The sequence below is a fragment of the Peromyscus maniculatus genome, chromosome 23 (genome assembly GCF_049852395.1).
Source record: "Peromyscus maniculatus bairdii isolate BWxNUB_F1_BW_parent chromosome 23, HU_Pman_BW_mat_3.1, whole genome shotgun sequence".
NCBI classification, from domain to species: Eukaryota; Metazoa; Chordata; class Mammalia; order Rodentia; family Cricetidae; genus Peromyscus; species Peromyscus maniculatus.
The window spans coordinates 62,413,131-62,431,499 of record NC_134874.1 but is presented as its reverse complement, the minus strand read 5'-3'; the positions used below and the strand labels follow the sequence as shown (position 1 = coordinate 62,431,499).

Here is an 18,369-nt window from a genome sequence, read left to right as displayed (position 1 = left end):
TTTTCAATATACTATTTCAATATCCATTCTAAATGAAAAGTTGTACCCACTCAGAGGGCCCAGAATTTCAGATATGTGGTACATTAGATGGCAAATTCACAGCTTCCTGTTCATGTAAAGTCCTAGAAGGCTGAGGCAAAAGCAGGTAGCATCGCATGGGGACCACAGCATAGGAAGGGAGGAGAGTTTAGCTAATTGGGGCAAAGGTTCAGAAAGGAGAAATCAGGGGAGGAATATGGCACAGAACTTTCATCTGCCAAAGTCTCTAATAGAGGTGCTTTCATGTTTCTTTCTGCTTTGAAGTGTGGAAACTGAAATGGCCCAATAGAGTTCCAGAACTGGTGAGGAGCCACGGAAGGGACCCAAGACAGATCGCCAGAGTGCCAGCTCCCTCCAACACAGAGCAACAGGCTCCTGCCTGCATTAATCCTCCAGCTATTGGGTCTGAGCTACCAATCTGCATCTCTTTCAGCTCAATTCAGCTTCAGAACTGTTGTGGGACAATTGGGGGTCATAAGGCACATGGACCCCATGACCCTCTACCTTCCTAGCTTTGGTTGTGCTTGTAGGACCACTCACACTTCATGGAAAACAGCAGCCTCTACCTCCAGGAAGGACTTCATACCAATCACGGCTGCTCATCATCTTGGTCACTTTAACCCTCCAACTTACTCTGTGACTACCTTATGGACAAAACAGCAAGACCTGTGTAAATCCTCTGGAGAATGGAGGTGGGTGAAAGGAGATAAAGAGGACTAATTGGGAAGCAATTTTGAGACAGGAATAGGGGACAAGAGAGTTGGTGTAGAATAAGGAGTACAGTCTGTCCTGAGGTACTTCCGGTCAAAAAAGTACATGAAAGAGATGTGTGTGTTTCCCTGTGACAGGGGCCGTGCACAGTCTACAGCAGGAACAAACCTCCCCTCAAGTGCAGACTGGGAGGGAGCTAGGAATAGCCAACAATGAGGAGGAGAGGGCCTGCTCTGATGGTTCCTAGCATGTGTCAAGACACACAAGTAGGATGTTGTCTTGGAAATAACATCCTGTTCTTTCCTACAGATCTGAGGTATAGCAGGAGAAAGATGCAGCAGTATTGGTCAGTGGAGTCCCATCCTCTTCAGTGCTGAGTACGTCCTGTCTGTTAAAGTCACTAAGAGAGGCACTTTCTTTATTCTTTCAGGTTTTATTTGGGGAAAGTGAAATGCTGTACTTGACCTACAGTCTTGGTGTGGTGTAGTGCAACAGGCAGGATCAAGGCTGGAAATCTGTGTCCTGTATGATGATATGTTAGGGCTACAGGTTCCAGTATCCATCCTCCAGGTTAGGGTCTCAGCTGCCATCTTCCCCATTCTTCACCTCACTGCTGCCCCTGAACTGTGGCTGAACATCCCTGAGAGTCACATGTTGCATCAACCCAATGAATGTCTACATCTGTCCTGGTTCCTGTGGAATCAGGGTTCCATGGCATCTAAAAGGGTTGCCTCTGTCAACAGGACAGACTGGCACACAGGTCTCAGGCTTCCCTCTTCTTTGATTCCTTCATCACCTCCAAACTGCTTTCTGACTGTCTTTCAGAAGAACTGCAGGAACTGTAAATCCAGTGAGAGAAGGGAGGATGGAGATAAGGGGGAGGAACAGGGGAAAGGAGGTGTAGAGGATGAAGAGGAAATGAGAGGACCTGTAGAAAGGGGTAGAGTCTGTCCAGAGGAGCTTACCTGAAATGAGTGGAGAAAAGGAGGTTTTGCTGGGGCAGGCATTGAAGAAGTGAGACCAGGAATAAATGTCTCAAACAGAGCAAAATGTGACCTCAGATTTATAGCCAGCAATGAGGAGGAAGGCCTTGATTGTGATTGGCATATGTAAGGTAGAGAACTATGAGGCTGCTTTGGAAGGGATTCTGATTCTGGGCTATTGAAGAAGGGTGTTGCAAGAGAAGGGTGGCTGCATCATGCAGTGGGGTCCTCTGCTGGTCTTGTCTGTCATGGCCTTTGGCAGATCTGATGACATCTATGTCTTTTTCTCCATAGCCTCCTTCATCCAGGCTTCCCATGGTGCCTCCCACCTCCTGATCCAAAAATTCTGCATCATTTTTCCATCTCATAGAGGCATTTATAATGATATTAACATTGTTCTGCTCCAATGTGGGAAGGTAAGTAGGCCTTGCCAGGCCTGATGCTGAGTATTGCTTCTACAAGAACAGCAGCCATGGGAATTCTTTATGACCAATGCCCACCATTGGGGTCAGGCTTACAAGGAAACATTGATTATCATGGAGTTCTTGATGACAGCCCCTGGTGCAGTGTGAAGCACTGGTTGAGTTGTAGTGTCTCAACTCTTTTCCAGGACACCTTCCAGTTAGGGAGCAGCTCACTGATTTGGAAACAGGAAATGAAATCGACAGGGAATCCAGGGTCCTAATATGTGTGAATCATGAACCTGAAGGTAAGACTGAGTAGAGTAAGTATCTGTGTGTGGCAGAAGATAAGTCTCTGAAGTCTGGCCTTGATGTGCTGAAAAGGATCCCTTGAAGTAGCATGCGCCAGCATCCCTGACACACGGGGAAAGTTATCATTGACTTGCTCAACTGAAGAGCAATGGGAGACTGAGAGACTGCAGAGGTGTGACAAGGGAGGAACCAGCTTCTCTGTTACAGTTGACCTCCAGCTCCATCTGACCATCTGACCATTTGACCCTGGACTGTTAGCAAACACTGATGCAAACGAGAGTCTGTGGTTGGATCTTCCCAGTGGATGATGGCCAGCTTGTGCTGTCACTGACTTCTAGAACCCTGACCATCTGGTGAGTCCCAAGTGCAGATAACAAGATCAGTCAGTTTGTTCAGGAAGAGAGAGAAATTTTCAGTTTGTGGGTATCACCTGGTGTCAGACTGTGTTTCTGCTGCATATCAGTGAAGGCAGGACTGAGAAATGGTTGAGGAGTCTGTTGAATTCTAGAAATAAGATAGGAAAATTTCCTGAATCCTCATTTTATATATTTTACTCTTTTTGAGACTGGATCTCACTGTATGGCCCTGGCTATCCTGAGACTCTCTGTGTAGAACATACAGCTCTGAAAGTCATAGAGATTGACCCCCTTTCTCTGCCTCCTGAGCGCTGCAATTACAGATGTGGACTGCCATGCCTGGCTTCACGTACTGTTTGTATAGCATCAATGGTAAATTTCTCCAAACATTTGAAGGAAAGGAGACAAGTCCTGTCCTCCTTTCATCTCAACAGTGTCAGGGATTGAATTGAAGTTTCTTTCATCCAGGATGGACTACAAACAGCAGCAAAGTTCAAATCTAACCTTCAGAATAGAAGTCTATGTCCACCAGTGAACAGATACCTGGAGGTGAGAACTGCTGTCATGAATTCTTCTGGGGACCCCAGTCAGTGGGCTGGAGGAGGTATGCACTAGCTGATACATCCTTGGAAAAAAGGCACAGAACACACAAAGGCTACTTTCTAATCCTTTTTCTCAGGATCCCCACTGCAGTCCAGGCACAAATCCCATGACCTCAACCTGACCAATCAGGATCGTCCAGATTGGCTACCTGGTCTGATTGATTGAGTTCTTTTCATTTGAGCCATGTGATCACAGCTGAGGACTCAAGGTGGGTCACTGAGACAGCTGGTGCCTGTCTTGGGATGTTGACGGCAGGACTTTCATTTTAAGGACACCAGTGGCAGAGGCAGTACATGAAGCCACATATTCTAGATAGCAGCTTCCAGTTCTACTCATCTGACACCCAGATTCTGTCTGCTTGTCTGCTGACTTCCATGGCTACTCTTGCTCGTGGGTCCCACAGTGCTTTTGTTATTTGTCAAAACCACTTTGGGTTGCTTTTAGGCCACTGACTCTTGTTCATACTCCCTGGCTAATGGAGATCCAGGGCTGCAGGTTTCTGGATTCTGAACCAACTAGGACTCTGTACACCCCACTCTAGACAGTGTGTGATGGTAGAGGTGATCAGGCCCTCCCAAGAACACTGTGGACCATCCCAGGAAGACCACTGTCCTGTTCCATGTCCTGAGTGTTCTGTTGTTCATGTTCTGACCCCTATGACCTGCACATTTTACATATGAAAAAGAAAGTGATCTTTGTCTTTGGGACAAGCTTGTCACACATAACACATTCATCCTCAGTTGTATCTGTTTTCTGAAAAAAATGTGTAAATTTCACTCTTTGGGGTGAGTATGTGCTCTTTCCCCTGTATGCTCTTCATTTATTTATTACTTTTACTTATTTATCCATTTATCTATCTATTTATTTATTTATTCATTCATTTATTTATTTATTTCTCTCTATGTATATATGTATATATGTATATGTATATTTATATTTAAATTTATATTATATTTATATTTACATTTACATTTACATTTACATTTATATTTATATTTATATTTATATTCATTCTATGTATCTTTTACATCAGGTATTTTGATTACATTCATGTCCCCATCATTTTACATCTGCCCTCCACCCCTTCAACTGCCCCAATACAACAAAATTTAACAGAAAAAAGGAAACATAAGATAAAATTAAAAACGGGGGAAAGAGGGAAACTTAAAGGTTTCCTCATGGAAGCTGCAGTGACCGATTGTGACAGAGTGAGTCACACTGTAAACCCCTCTGTCCACATATCTTTACTTGTTAGTGCTCATTGCAGAGTCACTGGTCTGGTTCCAGGTCTTCAGTGCCTACGACACTAATTAATTTTGTGTTTGATACTGTCATCTTTCCTTTGCATTTGACACATTAACTTTTTTCACTGTCTGGGTATGCAAATTTAAAACTCTGACTTCAAAATCACCAGTGCCACAGTACAAACCCACTTCTAAATAAAGTGTCATGGTTGAGCAGGGGATGGAGAAGAGAGGAAGATAACCAGGGATTGCAGAGGCAGCAGGAAAAATTGACTAAGAGAGGAATTTAGAGAGAATGGAAGAGACAGATGGGATGAGCCAGGGGGAGAGGGATGCACAGTAGGACTAGCTTAAGTGCTGCATATTTTAAATTCCCCTAGAGTCCCTTTCCCATGTCCGTCCTCTTTAAAGTGATGAGCTCTCTACATCAGGAGACACAGGGTGGCAACTTTGAGGTGTGGCCTGAAACAGCAGAAGCAGGAACTCTGCAGGAACTCCAGATGGCAGTGTGCCCACTTCCCAGCATGAAGGGTCTGTGTCCAGCACAGGAGGAGGTGAGCCAATTACCATAGGTTTCCCTCCAGAAAATCCTCATTATCAAGGTAATATGATCAAGGGTTGGTGTTTCAAGCATCCTCCTCATTGGGGGCCTGAGCCAATATCATGTGCAAGCTGCCCTTGAACGTGCAGACCGTGTGGACCAGTCTGCAGGGGAATAACTAGCAATACTCATTAATCTGTCCACCCTTTAGGTTTCTGGTCCTAGTGAAATGTATCCCCTCATGAGGGGAAGGGAGCTCCTTCCTCTCCTTCCTCTTCCTCCTTCCCTGCTGTTGTATTTGCAGCCTTCATTTATCTCTGTGTCCTGACCTTCAGAAAAGACACAGTCCCACTGGCTTCTGGACTAGTTTATGTGTTTGTGAAGGGGCCTCACTGTAGGGAGTTTTATCAGAACAATATTTGTCTCCTAACAGGAAAGTGACAGCAAGCTGGAGGAAAATGGGTACCACTTTGGATGGAAAGCTGGGACATTGCTCCACTTTGGAAGTGAGTGGGCCTTACCTAGCCTAGGGCACAGTGGTCAGAGGTGGGGTCAGCACTCCTAAATCTACTTTGTACCCAGGTCCCACTGGGTACAGTGGTCAGGCCTAGACAGCCTTGTTGACCATAGAGCTATGGCTTTCTGCTAGGCTGTCTGCTTGCTTTTCCAGCTGGGATAATTGTTTAAACTGTTGTCCCATGCACCTGACAGGCATTCAGCCTCTCCATGCAGTGAAGGATGGCCACTCTGAATGGAATGATTGTCAAGGCTCATTTCTGGGCAACACATGGCTGAAAGCATCACTGAGATCACTATCTAACAGCCTGTAGTAGATGATTACTTTTTGGTTTCTGGTCTAAACTTGACTCTGGCTTAGAAGTTAGGAAGAATGAGGCTTCTCAGGCAGGTCTGCCTCAATCCCAAGGGTAGGTGATCATTAAGCTTGTGTTACAGAGGAAGAGAAAAAGAGGGAGAGGGAGGGAGGGAGACACACAGAGAGAGAGAGAGAGAGAGAGAGAGAGAGAGAGAGAGAGAGAGAGAGAGAGAGAGAGAGAGAAGAGAAACAGCTGAGGCATGGCCACAGAGGGATATTGAGATAACTTGGTGTAGGTGGCACATCTCTCCCCTCTGATCTTAATACCATTGAGAAGGAACACTTTGAATCAAAGATGGTGAACATCTTCTCAACACCTCTGTGTTGTGACATCCATTCTGTCACTGGACAGTGACTTAGTCTGTGTTGTTTCCAGAGACTGGTGCATGGGGATTCACACAACCTAGCAAGGGAAACCAGCCAAGAGACAATGACCTGCTTGCTCCTCAGCCCATGCCTGGTCTGTTTGTCAATGAGTAACCACTCCGGGAGGCTTCACCCTGATGCACTTAACCAAAACCAGGGCTTGTAGAAGGGAGTCTTGGGTACTATGGCCAGGCATGCAAACTCTCAGGAGACAGCACATGATCACCAGGGCCCTAAACCCAGGTAATGGCCTTTGAGAATGTGGATGCCAGGAAACAGAGTTGATGCCTAAGAGGCCAGGTGAGTATAATGTGAACTTTTTATACCGCTGGCCACTGCAAAAAAGCATGTGGTCGACTTTAGATAGTTACATGAGAGAAGTCAGCTTATGATCAGACTCACACACTCAACACCCTCCTTCCCCCACTGCCTGCCTCCTGGAAGCAGTAGGAACAGGTGCAGACAATACATGCTCTTGGTACCAAGAACTTTACACACTCTACCCCAAAGCTGCTCAGTATTATTCACTTCCTTGTGGAGAAAAGTGAGTCCAATTGATGCCGGGTAGCTTGCTCTTTTGCACAGTCTGACTGGTTGATAATATTTAAATTACTCTTAGGTCATTGACACAGATTGGATGACTATTGTGGTAACAGCCTGAGTCTCTTGTATCTGAGAGGTCAACCCCAGACCTCTCATTGACATCCTTTCTTTCCTCACATCTGCAGGTTCTGCTGGATTGTTCTGAGACAAAGCTCATCTTCACTGTATGTGCATCCTGTCTCATATAGGCAAGTGTTCAGTTAGCTGGGTCCAGAAAGCACAGCGTCTAGAAACAGACATGTTGGTGAAACTGCGTTTCCTTCTTGATCCTACAGCCTGTTTATGGGACAATAGCAGAACAGCTAAGAAAAACCAATCCCTGCAATCAGGGCTTCTCAAGGAGACCCCACTGAGTTCTTCCACAGGAAGTCACATGGGAAGAAAAGGGTTATTATTCCTGCCTCATTAGGTCCTGAACTCCACCAGAAATAAACCAACTATTATCTGAAAGGCCACAGGTCTAGGGTGGTGAATGAATCTTTCTGTCAGCCTCATCAATGGTCTAACATAAACTTTTTCTTCTAGGTGCCTGGCCATATCCTGAATCGTGGACCCCAAGAATTCCTGATTTGCATGTGTGCACACTGAGCATTGGTGACATGGAGGAAAAAGAGCACCTCTCCCCTCCCCTTCCTGGAAGACTAGCATGCCATTGTCTGAGCTCCAGAGGAACTCAGAGGCTCCACACAGCAACAGGAGGACATGCTGTGGAGGATGATGACATGGTTTCTCTTCCATCATCCAACTACAGACAACCACCCCAAATTACCAACAAGACCTTGGGAATCTACAGGAGTGTCCCTTGTGGAAGCCTCCCAGTGGGTACTTACTGTTGAATCCTGCCCAACTTAGACCCATCTACATTTTGACAGTTCAGAAAGTCACCTATACCTCTCTGTCTTCACAGATAACAAAGAAAACCTGCCCAAGCAGGTAAAGAAATATCTCAGAAGAGCCTTGGGAATTAAATGTGCTTCTCTTTCTGAACTCTAGAGGGGATCTCCTGAGAAGGGCAGTACCCATGGACCACCTGTCCCAGGCCTCCACTAACATGAAGAGGCAGAACTTGAGGTCATACATTTGGCCCATCTGGCATTATGGTATTATGCAGAGACAATTTACAAAGCAATATTTAAGTATTTAATTAGAATTCCAGCATAATTTCTATTAATTGGCATTCAGAATGCTTTGACCCCTGGAGGAGAGAAATCCAAAGCTATATGAGCTCCCAGCTTCTACCAGTTGTTATTCTAAAGGTGACAGATGTTTGCACTTCATCTATAGACTCAGCAAAACCCAGTCTAATGCTCAAACACAAGATGTAACAACCAATGGGACCTAAACCTAGAAAACATGGCAGAGGACAGGAGAGATCCCTCCAGACCCCCATCTTCTTCTTCCAGGACTTCCCACAAATCCTCAGAGATCCACAAAGACCTACATGGAAGTAATGGAGACTGGATATGTGGAACAGAGCAGAAAGCTCAGAAACAGACACATCAAAATCCTGCCAGCTGATTTTCTCATAGTCACCCATGGAAATCCAAACAGAGAAAATGGCTTGTCCAGCAATGATTGCAGAAGAAGATTTAAAAGCAAATAAGAAACCCATTGAAAAACTGAACACAGTCAGCATTTCTATTGACCTCAAATACAAACACTATAATGCTCACATAAAGATATAGAAGAGGACTACATGATTTCCTGCCTTATAAAAAGGAAGATCAGAAATAACACAGAGTAGATGAACTGTGGACTCGGGAGCCCTGCTGCCACCAGACATGAAAATACAGAAGCTGGAGCATGGCTGGAGCATACACTCCCCCAGGACATCTAGAGAGAGCCTGGCTCCTGACACACCCCAGGAAGACAACAAATCCCTGACAGTGAAAGTTGTGTGGCTATGAGGAGGTGGAGGTGTAGTATGTGCTGTGTGGAGTGAGGATGGCTGAAACCTATCATATAATGTGGGATGGAGATGAGCTGTCCAGCTGATCTGATAACAGCACTATATGGATGATCCAGTCAGCTGGGGAAAGCAGCAGGTCTGACACCTAGATACTCACATGTGCTATGCATGCCTCTGCCACTATTAACAACTTACATACAGTGCCAGTTTAAGGACATGAAGGACTCCCCTCACCCACACTCTCCACAGAGTTCTCTAGGTATTAGGCTTAGGTATTCAACTCCCTTCTGATGTCCCACATGCAATGCTAGATTCTAGACCATGCCAGACATGCCTCCTACCACAATGTCCTAAGACATTGGGAAATGTACCAGGCCCTGTTGCACACTTTATCTTCTGACAAGGACACACATTTACTGCTTGGTTCAAACATTCCTGGAATCTTCCTGCACTGACATGCAACACTAGGTATAATGCAACGTGGGACACTACAGCCATGTCACCTCACTTGTATTACCAGCTGTCAGACCATGATAAACAACCTCTACAACATACACACACACACACACACACACACACACACACACACACAGCCTCTAATACACTTCTAAGTCTTGGGCCATGAATGACTTCTCACCCAACCACACATTGACTGCTAGGTATCCAGCATTGCTAAACCCTCAGACTTACCTCACATGTATTCCTAGGTCTGGATCTGGTATGTCACCCACATAATCCTTTATTATCAGCTACTTATCAGGCCATACAGGACACTCTCTTGCTACTGTACCCAAATATTCTGCTGGTATTGGACCCCACTTGACATCTCATCGTCCACTGCCAACCGACTTCAAAATGTTATTAGGCCTTGACAGACACCAGCTCAGCCATGAGCTGACACACACTCAGTAGGGATTGTGCAGAGCTTGACACCCCGTTCTTCCACTGCTCCCCTCTGACATACAGTTATCATCAAACACACTGGACACACCACCACCCCTGTGACCACACATCTGCTCTAGGTACAAAGTCCAGTTTGACCTCATACCCCACATTAATCGACAGCCATCCAGACCATGCTGGGAAAATTCCCCCTGTCAGGTCTTGCACAATACCTAGCAATTAGCATTGACAGACACCCTCCTTCTGCTGAAGACACATCCACACTGCTAGGCATCAGCTTCTACTGGACTCCTTCCTATGCTATACCATGTGCTGCGTCTCAGGCTCTACTGCTAGTTACTGGGCCATGCTGGGCATTAACCCCTGTCCAAGCCACAGTGCATATAAAGTGCTGTGTGTCAGGTTCACTTGAGCACCAGGCTCCATCACATGGGACATGCTAGGTATCCGACAATGTTGACACACACCCTTAGCTCTGATATACACTACTGGCCCAATGAACACTGCAATTTGAAAGGCTCTGCTAATACCTCCATCACTGACATATCAAGTTTCTTGCTATTATGCTCCTACTACCACTCTGTGCAGATTTCAGTCATGTGTATTGAAGTATATTGTATGCATATACAATAATTGGCTTCAAGCCTTACCCAACATAGCACCATTCTATTGACAACATACACTACCAGACGGGCATGGGTCTAAGCACACTGAAAATTAGCAGGGCTATTGTGGCAGCAGGATGGGTGAAGGAAGAGAAACTTATTAGATGAGGCCGTTATCCTGCACAATATCCGGGTTAGGACTGGGGAGTCCTGAGGGTGTGATACACAGTAGGGCATCCAGGCCTCAGGCAGGTGTGCAGCAAAGCCTGAAACCAAGCAGTGTGTTTCAGGCTATAGTGGCAGGGGTAGGGGTGTCCAGCAGGGCAGTGGTACATGGGTGGGTTTGGCAGCAGGACTAGGGGGCAGTAGCCAACAAGGTGCTTCTGCTGCTAGGTGTCTATTACCTACAGCCCATCTCTCTCTCTCTCTCTCTCCCTCCTCTCCCCTCTCTTGCTCCTCTCTCTCTCCCTTCCTCTCCCTGATACACACACACACACACACACACACACACACACACACACACACACACGTATATATTTACATCTAAGCCACTATAATTATAGTTATACACTTGCCTAGAGACAAAGACTTCCAATACATGCGATTTGACTGGACCTTCAGGGTATTACCTCCATTACAGGCAAAGCCACCCCCTCATCAACACACAATACACACACACACACACACACATACACACACACACACACACACACACACACACACACACAAGTGCAGTTACGTGGCAGGATCTGTTGGATTTACAGCTTCCTTAAAGCCAAAGCATCTAAACAGGGCTGTGTCAGCTTCTGTTAGGTCCACTCTTCCCTACAGCCAATATTCCTCTTACACAGCTAGGTATCCTGACCTCCTAGAGATCCACTGCCAGACAGTAAAGTCCCATGCACAAGGCTAGGGGTCACATCCTGCTAGTAACCCCGGACATGGGCAAACACCCAGGCACAGCTCTCATATTCATATAAGGCAAGTGTCAGGTCAGGTGTTTGTCTCTAGCCTTATAACCAAAGTTCCACATACAGAAACATGGTTAGGTTTTAGGATCTGCTGGGTACCTTCTTTCCCATAGGAAAACACCAGGTTAACAAACATACAACCTACCAATGTAAGTATGCACACATGCACATATACAAACAATCATGCATGCAGGCCTGTGGGAACCCTCCCCAGGGTGTGAGTCCCAGGAGTTTTTTCCCTAGCCCCATGAATGGAGCTATGGATTTAGGGGAAGGCTAGGACTCGGTACCTACCTCCGAGTGTGTGGCATTGTTGTCGAACTGGGGTATTCCTCACAGAAATACAAGTAGTCATGTATGTGTTTATGGCTTTGGCTCTAAGGGTGGGACTACAATGCTATCATTGACACCTAGCCCTGTGTGGAGAGCTAGGGCTTAAAATAGAAGTCCATTAGGACTTGACTTTGTAAGTGTGTGTGTGGGGTTGTACATTAGCTTGGTGAAGTAATGCCTAGAAGGTCTTCACACACCTACCCTACAGCCAAAGACCTTCATACACATATATGGCTCACTATCAGTTCCTTCTGGATAAACCCTTCCTTACAGCCTAGCCAAACTGACACAAATCTCAGAACCTGCTAGAATGTCACCCTCTGTTGAACAGACCCACCTATGACTAGGGTATCATGTCCTCCTCAGTATCACCTCCCCAAAAGCAAAGCTTCAAATATACTAGCCAGGTTTCACATCACACCAGGTACCCTAATCTCTGCAGCCAATGTTACAGGTACACAAAGAGATGAAGTTAGGTCATTCTGACTGCCCCCAGACTTATAATCAAAGACTCATCTCTGTCTCTGTCTCTCTCTCTCTCTCTCTCACACACACACACACACACAACTATGTATCTCTTTTAGACATTTCCTCCCTGCAGGAAAGTCCCACATACACACACAGGGCTAGATTTCTATTCCTGCTAGGTACAATCTCCCTAGGATGATCTCAGAAGAACCTCTAAGAGGACGTGGTATCTAGCTGAGTAAGAGGAATATACATACAGCCAAAGCTAGACACAAAAAGCTAGGTGTCAGTTCTTTTGGTATCCATTCCCCTCTGTGTATCTTTATGCTTTATACTCACTTCAGAAGTTTGGGAGCCAGAAACAGCTGATGGAGATGACCTCTGGCATTTGTCTTTCTGGATCTGGGTTCTCTCACTCAATATCTTTTCCACATCCATCCATTCACACAGAAGGATGGCTTAAACAAAGAGGATTATTTGCTGAGTGTCTGAAACTAGTCCTGTGATTTTGCTGTTGCATGCAGTTTACAGGACTCATTTCTTTATTAATGTCTAATGTGGGAGATCAGGCCCAATGTGGGTGCCTCCACCCCTGTACATTGGTCAGGAATTGTGTAAGAAAGAAAACTGAATTATCCATGAAGAGCAAGTCAGGAAAGATCTGTCCTCTGAATTTGCTAGAGTTCCTCGAAAACTTCCCTAATGATGGACATTGAACAGGACATGGGGGCCAAATAAACTCTTTCTACCACATTGGGTTATGTCAGGACCTGTCTATCAACAATACAAAGTATACTAAGACAGTATCCCAGGCCTGGCCTAATTTGGAATCCTCCAAACTTCACCTACTGACTGCTGGCTTTAAGACTATAATATAAACCTACATGAACAAATAGAATTTTTAAGGTTGACTAGATCTCAGTGAGAAAAGAAATCAAGGACCAGTACAATACAAACCCATGGGGTGAGGTTATTTTAATGAAGTTAATCATCGAACACATCTCAAGCAGACAGATTGGAAAATACTGCTGAATGAGGGTGGACACAACAGATAGTGCCGATGATATATACAGAGAGAGGGGAGGAATCTGAGTGTATTTTTAGTATGTTAAGCACCAATCACGATATAAACACAGGAGTGAAATCATTTGAGATAGTTAATCATGGGGCATATAATTAATAACTGATTGCTGAAACCTCAGATTAGGAGGCTGGCAGAACTGTGAAAACATCATGGCTTGTTCACTCTCTGGATCCAATGTTGGTGAATATACCCACTGCACTCTGTGGAACATGGCTCATGAGGTCAGAATACATGTTAGCACATTGTGACCAGCACACACAACCATTGTAATACACATAACCTGGCTCATGAGATCAGAGCGTGTGGGATATTCTGAATCCTGCCCCAGGACACCTCATCTCATTTCCTGCATTCTGGTTGATGAGGTCAGAAGGGATACCATTTCTAGATCATCCAGCATCAGGAAGTTTTCCCACCTACAAACCAGCACTGTGTGTCTCCACACCTGAGCTCAAGCAGAACACAGATGAACCTAGCACAGCCACACTAGGAACACCAAGGATCAATCCAAATACTCCCAACAGAAAGCAAACAGAAACACTCAAGTAACAAACTAAATCCAGATGGGCAAGGCCCATGACAAAACCAGAAGTAACATGAAAATTCAGGACAACATAACTCCTCCCAAAATGACCAGTTCCAAAGTAGTGGCCAACAATAAGAGAATTAACCGAATTCAAGGCTGGGTAACATGGAAAACCCATTGGCAGATGCATGGATCTCCCTGGGAGGGGGAAATAAAAGAATATCTTCTGGGGTCAGGTGAGGATGGGAGCATGAGGGTTTGGGTTGGGAGGTGCATGAAGGGGCACTCTACTGAGAGATGACTGGAACAGGGGACCATAATGGGGCCAGGTAGAACATGATGCAAGGGGAACTCCCCGAAATCTATGAGGATAAACCCAGCTAAGACTTCTAGTAATAGTGGATACACAGCTTGAACTGCCCGTCTCTAGTGGTCAGTTTGATGGCTACCTCAATTGTCATCAGGGAGCCTTCATTCAGCAACTGATGGAAATAGATGCAGAGATTCACAGCAAAGCATTAGATTTCTTTTGGGTTCAGGGAATCCTGCTGAAGAGAGGGAGGAAGGATTATAGGAGTCAGAAGGGTCAAGAATACCACAAAAAGCAGAAACAAGTAACCTGGGTCATTGGAACTCACAGAGTCTGAACCAACAACCAGGGAGCTTGTATAGGAATGACCTATGCGTTCTACATATATGTGACAGATGTGTAGCTTGGTCTACTTGTGTGACTCCTAACAATGGTAACAGGGGCTGTCCCTTGGGCTTTGGCTGGCTCTTGGGAACCTATTTGTGAGTCCCTGCTGTGCACCACTCTGCTTCCTAACACATACTGCTCAGTATAATCCCAATTGGGCAAGTCCTGACTCACAGAAGGATAGAGAACACTGAGATGAGGTCCTTAGATGGACAAGAAAACATGGCTATTACTCTGGGAATATATTGGTGTCATTGGGCAGATACTTTTGTGGGGTGTGGGATGTGAGCACTTTTGAAGATCTGGCAGATCCAGTGCTGGGTGGTGATTTGGAAAACCCACATGTCAGGGACCATGTCAAGGAAGGACTGATGCTCCATTAGTGGAAGCAAACTGCCCATGAGTAACGTCCCCAATGGGTAAGGTTTGTTATTATGCATGTCTTTCCTGACCTCACCCAGCAGCTTACTCCCCAGCTTGTCCATTGCTGGGACCCAAGGAAAGTTAAAGCACTCTGAGAGCAGTGGGCTATGGAGACCACCTGGTGAGACTTAAGGAGGACAACTCCACAGTGATGCCAACCCCAGTAAAGCAATGTGCAATGCCATGACCATTGACCTTCAGCTGTGTCTTGTCCATAGCATACCTCTCTTCCCACCTTGGTTTTACATCATACTGTGTAGATATTCAGTGTCACAAGTTAATGACCAAGATCTCATATAGAAAATAATTCCCAAATGATGTTGATCCTCCATGGACTCTAAGAATGAAGTTAAAGACCAAGGCCAAAGGGCAAGTGGCATGGCACTAATGACTATGGGGTCTGCTCATTGCTAGCTCATTGCCCACCAGAAAGAACCAGATGGAATCCTTACCATGAGAGCTCTATGACAATAAAAGCTAGCAAAGTAGGAGATTGGAAGAAGGTATAAGGTTCCATAGCAGCCCATGCCAGGAGCAGCTGAGTGGGTAAGAGGCCTTGGGACTTCATTTCCTACACTAACACACCTTATCCCTTATACCAGGCAAGTGTTCCCCAATCACAAAGGAGTGACTGGAGATCTGTCTTCACCCTCAGGTACCCTGTCCTTTCTGCAGCTGTCAGTGAGCCAGTCCTGGACACCTCTCTGGTACCCTGATTCACATGTAGACACAACTGAAGATTCTGACTCCACCTTGTATTGATGACTTCTCAGGGATCACATGGTTCTGTGGGGAAGACAAAGGGAGAACACTACCCATTTTCAGTCCCTTTGAGACTGTTGGCCCCTCCTTTCATCTAACCACTCCCCTTCAAATCAAGATTGGGACTGAACTTTAGAATCTCAGAGCTCAATGACCACTGGCTTGAAAATCATCTGCAGCCCTGGTTTTCCCTGGTTCATACTTATCCAGTTCTTAAATTCTCAGAAGACTTTAGGTGATGGGGTGAACATGACCTTTGCATTTAGATTTTACAGTACTGGCAGGTAAACCAGGGGCCTAGGGTTACATATTCTCACTGCCCTGGTCGTCCTCCCTTATGCCAAGGTCTGAAAACAAATTAACCCTGACTTGCCTGATACAGGCCCTCCACCTGCTAGGAAAGTCATGGAACTTTCTGATAAGTTTTTGCACCCTGAAGGCAATCCCAATTAAACTGAATCAGACAGAAATATAAAAGCCCAGGTTTAATGGTTAAAGTGTTCCCAGATGAATTCCCTGCCCCTCAAAGAGGAGACAGCGACAGGAGACTGGAAGAACCACATGTCTGTTTTCTGGGACGCAGCTCTGGGGGAGGAGCTGTGTTTGGCAGGCTTTGAAGGGGTGGATTTGGGGAAAGAGATGGGGGAGGAGAGTTAAGATCAATCTTCCACCAGACTCCTACCAAACTTTCCAGACTCTGGGTATAGGGAAGCCAGATTAATAATTAGTGTTCTATGATAGTCAAGCTTATAGTCGTATTAAATTTTCCATGTATACATAGATATAATTCAATTAGGTAGGTAATCTTCAAACACTTCAAAGACCTACAGAATATGGCATTTAAAATGTTTTAAAAATTTAGGCTTTCTTTACAGTGAGACATGTCTGCTCCCAACAGCACCAATTTACTTTAGAGAGGAGGATGGGCATTGAAGACACTCTATATGGAGTTTATGTTCTTCTTGACAAAAATAGCCATTTGGGCAAGAAACTCTTCTTGCCTGAACTGCTTGACAAAATGATGTATCGACTGGACATGCAGGACCCATAGGACTTACCAGAAAATCTTCGGTGATTGGAGGAACAGGGGATGAAAATGTCATGTAGGCAAGTACATCACCCTCCTGATGTACATCCTACAAATTTCCACATTGTCTCCTTATGCTCTTGTAAATCTGAGGTTAAAGAAGCTCCCCTCTCATAAATAAATCGTTTAAAGCTACTTGATCAAAGCCATGAGAAGAATTAGTGTAGTTGTTCAGGATGGAAAGGGAGAGGAGGAAACAACAACAAATACAAAATACTGTTGTTTTTCTTGAGTCGTGATTGGCCCATTGCATGTGACATCACAAGGACTCGCTGTGAGGCAAGTTAAATACCAGTCCATATAAGGCACTATCTGGGGCTGAGTTTTGTCCTTGTGCTATAGGTAAGGAGTTGGTTGGTGGATGAGCAGTTGGACTCAGTCATTTCTCATAGACTTGGACTTTCCCAACCAGATGGATCTTGGGAAAGTGTGTTTTCCTTGTTTTCTGTTTAGGTTTTGTACTCAGCTTTTATTGATTGATCTTTTTACAATATTACTTTTTGTTTTAAAATGTGCCAGTATTTCTACTTCTTCACTGAGATTTTCCATTTTTTCAAAGTCATTTCTTTGTCATTGTGAGTTGTGTTCTGGCTTATTTTATACTTTGCTGGTGTGGATGTACACAATGAGGAATTTGATCAGGATTACATAGTCCTCCTGTAGTAAACTCTGGTAACATTCACCAGCTCTATGCCACCTCCCTGCTCATGTCATATGATTATTACTTCCCAAAATACAAAAACTTGTCCCCTTGTCTGAATGTGTCCAGAGCTAGACGAAAATTAATATTTTTGTGTTTGTGAAAGTGGATTGTTTGTGGCGAAACTTTCTCTAGTTCCATGTGTGTCCCTGGCAGGGACATTTCATTCCTGTTCATGGGTGACTATGTCCACTTAATGTTGTGACTATGCTATGATCTTTCTTAATTTTTGTATGTTCATTGATTCTTGTGTTCATAGCAAAGGCATCTTGATCATGAATGGTCTTTTTAGTGTGTCATTGAGTATGAATTAAAGCATCTAGGACTCTCATGGAGGATAGTCTCATGCTCTTAGTCAAGGACCCTGCCAGATACTTGTCTCTTTCAATGTGTCTTTACTTGGTTATAGAGTAAGGGCTTTATGAAAAGTGTTTATTTTATGAATGGATTTGAAAGAATGCCTTCCCTCAGTTCTAGGGACTACTGGAGTACTTGTGGATCATTACAGCTATTTCTTTAGATTACTGGATTCATCAGTGAATTCTCCTGGTTACAATACTAGACAGTATTGACCCATCGGTTCTTTCAGATCATGTTGCCTAGTTGTATTACGTGGACTTTTAAGTTTACCTCTGATTCCTGTATCTCTCCTTGTTGTATCAGTTTGTTTCTTTAGTGAGGAGTGAGGTATAGATGGAGGTTATAGAAGAACTGTGGTGCTAGGAGAGATCCTCCTTCCCGTCAAAAGGACTCTAGTAATGATGACCACTGAGCAGGAATCTGAAGCATTTGCTTTTTTTAGATTGTTTTTTTATTTATTTAATTGTTGCTCTCAGTGTCTGTGCTCCTGGTGTTTTATTTAGGAAGT

General features: G+C 44.8%; 1 protein-coding gene and 2 long non-coding RNA genes across 3 annotated transcripts in view; 2 read left to right on the top strand and 1 right to left on the bottom strand.

The window, feature by feature from the left end:
• Positions 1-4,667, top strand: part of LOC102925359 (vomeronasal type-2 receptor 116-like) — a 119,500-nt gene extending 114,833 nt beyond the window's left edge. Inside the window, exons 2-7 of the transcript XR_013047759.1 lie at positions 304-731; positions 1,060-1,127; positions 2,028-2,149; positions 2,344-2,442; positions 2,654-3,351; positions 3,482-4,667. The gene's annotated coding sequence lies outside the window, so the exon portion shown is untranslated. The remainder of the gene's footprint in view (positions 1-303; positions 732-1,059; positions 1,128-2,027; positions 2,150-2,343; positions 2,443-2,653; positions 3,352-3,481) is intronic.
• A 2,588-nt stretch (positions 4,668-7,255) lies between these two features.
• Positions 7,256-10,428, top strand: LOC143270560 (uncharacterized). Its single transcript, XR_013047754.1, has 2 exons — positions 7,256-7,851; positions 7,941-10,428. It is a non-coding gene; the product is annotated as an uncharacterized LOC143270560 (long non-coding RNA).
• Positions 10,429-13,180: 2,752 nt separating this feature from the next.
• On the bottom strand, positions 13,181-16,981 carry LOC143270562 (uncharacterized). The gene is made up of 4 exons (XR_013047758.1): positions 16,773-16,981; positions 15,674-15,738; positions 14,239-14,380; positions 13,181-13,310 (listed from the first exon to the last, which is right to left on the bottom strand). It is a non-coding gene; the product is annotated as an uncharacterized LOC143270562 (long non-coding RNA).
• Positions 16,982-18,369: the final 1,388 nt, after the last annotated feature.